This window comes from Cynara cardunculus, unplaced genomic scaffold (assembly GCF_001531365.2).
Source record: "Cynara cardunculus var. scolymus isolate 2C unplaced genomic scaffold, CcrdV1 Un_Scaffold_5460, whole genome shotgun sequence".
NCBI classification, from domain to species: Eukaryota; Viridiplantae; Streptophyta; class Magnoliopsida; order Asterales; family Asteraceae; genus Cynara; species Cynara cardunculus.
The window spans coordinates 25,242-27,779 of record NW_020202420.1 but is presented as its reverse complement, the minus strand read 5'-3'; positions in this window follow the sequence as shown (position 1 = coordinate 27,779).

Genomic DNA, 2,538 nt, shown 5'->3' with positions numbered 1-2,538 from the left:
CAATAACGTCCATTCGTTGCTCTAGATCATCCAGAGCCTGAGCTTGGAGGAGATCAAGATCAAGCACCTGATCGATTGAATTCCAATCAGCGGCTATGAAGGAAGATTCAGGAACCGGTGAGGGAGATTTAAGAAGATCCAGTATCTGCTCCATCAACTCATCATATCTGGTAAGTTGAGCTTGCACTTCATTGGCCTTGCTATTTAGAGTAGAGATGGCCTCAACGTTGGTGCGAACATCAACTTGCATCATAGAAAACAACTCATTCACCTCATTAACCTCAGGTTTGACAGTGAAGAGGCATGAGGAGAGGTCTTTCTTGATAGGCATGTCTTGGTGGACTTCGTCCATTTTGTCTAATATTGTGGCTATCGCCAGGAGTAGGAGCTTGATATCTTCAGCTATATCATAGTCAGTCTCCATGGTTCAAGGTTTCACAGCAAAAGGACCTGAAAGAGAAGAAGAAAAATGAGCAAAAAAGTGCTCTTGGTTAGAAGAAATGAAAGGTTAGGAGAATGGTAGAGTACCTGAGGGGTCTTCAGCATCATCTGAAGGATTGATGCTGGTTCTCGCAAGGTTTCCGTGAAGAGGATAGGCTTCCTGTGACTGAGGCACCTCGAGAGGAGTGACTTCAGGTCCTGTGGTGATTGCTTCATCACTAGTGAGGAGAATCACTAATGAATCACCAGCATGTGTTGAGACCAAAAGAGGAGGGGAGGAGAGAATGGCTGAGAAAGGAGGGAGTGGAAGTTCAGCAGTAGCGATCCTGATATTCACACCTATAGTGATTTAAGTCACTGAGGAGGTGGGGAGAGGAGCCACGTATACGACAGTGTTTGAGGAGATCACTAAAGAGCTAGGTGGGGGTAGAAGAGAGAGCGACTCGGGTATAAGGCTTGTTTCAATGACTGATACCTGTTGGGAGGTAACAGTCAGCGACTTGGTTTGCCCCTTTTTGGCTTTCTTTTCCCTCGGTGAAGGACCAAGAGTGGCTCGAGAGGAGGTCCTCTAGAGAATATGGTGGTGGTGATTGGGATAGACTGAGGGGGGTTTGCCTCAGTCTTGACCACCTTTGGGAGAGAAGAGGAAGGGGTAGAAGACATACTTGTGCCATGGGAAATGTAACACCCCATTCCACAGATTGCATGTAACATATACTTCATACACAAGAAATACATGTTTATATACCACATAGGTCCCTTAGTACAAGAATCTGCCCATTACATAATACATGGTCCAAAAATTCAAAATACAAATTCTTGTACTAATCAAGTTTCATCTACCAAAACTATACATATCATCAGCAAATCTTCATGCAGATATACATATAGGGAATTATCATATTTTCCCTTTTTCCTTACCGACTACACCTTCTGCAATACATATTTTAAATCACAAAACGAGGGTTAGACCGAAAGGTCTAGTGAGTTCCCCTATTTATGTTATTTCAAGGTGAAAATCACCAAAATCTTTATGTAATCAATTGTTCATATATTTAACAAATATATGAACATGTAAGAACATATTATCAGTACCTTTTCACATTTCAAGCCAAGCCCTCGGCTTGCAAATAATATATCAAATTTCCAGACAGATTTATCATAAAGACACTTTTAAACATTTCTAATTAAACAAGGTTTATTCAAAGTTTCAAGCCAATTCTGTTACTTTCTCCTCAATAACATCCAGACTACGATTTCCAATAAGAACCCTGATCCTAAACCTTCAAATCACAAAGAAATAAAGATTCCAGACCACGGTAATTTTAAAGGATATAATAGTAAGAGTTATATCACATAACATATACAAATGTCACCCTTATATCCAAAGGTACATTTCTCCTTGATATGTCACCCTTATTTCTTCATCAAAACATTTCACAAAACAATTCCATGTATAATAGACCGCAGTCAATGGAATATTATCAGTTCAAAATCACATTTATCAAAATTCCATTTCTTGTTAAAAGAATCAACAAAATGATAAGTCAACACATAATCCGGTCAAACCTTAGCCAGATTACAAATCCAGACTACTAATCCAGACAACACTTCTCATTGTGTCTGATTTACCACTTAGAATAATTCCCAAAACCTTGTTCGGATTACCAATCAGGACAACACTATTCATGGTTTGATCGATTTAACAATCCGGGTAACATGAGACATTATGTCCGATTTAAATAAACTGGCCACCCCATATGTGACATTCTGTCATTTCGGAGTTTCAGGTTAGCATTTTATTATAGATCATATATTTAGAATTATAAAATTTATTAGGATCTAGTCATGATGGTTAGAGTACATTTAACTCAGTACCCAAAATTTAGCTTGGAAGATCCGCCTCAGCAGACAAATGATAAAGTTAACTTGTGTAATGCCAAATATTTTAGAAACGTTCCAAATCAAATAAAGTTGATATTATAAATTTTTAAAATTAAAATGCAAGAGTCTCATTTAAATGTCTAAATGATTTTTAGTAAAAGGTGGTGTGATAATCAGACCCTAGTTATCACCCGAGGTAATTAATACGTGATT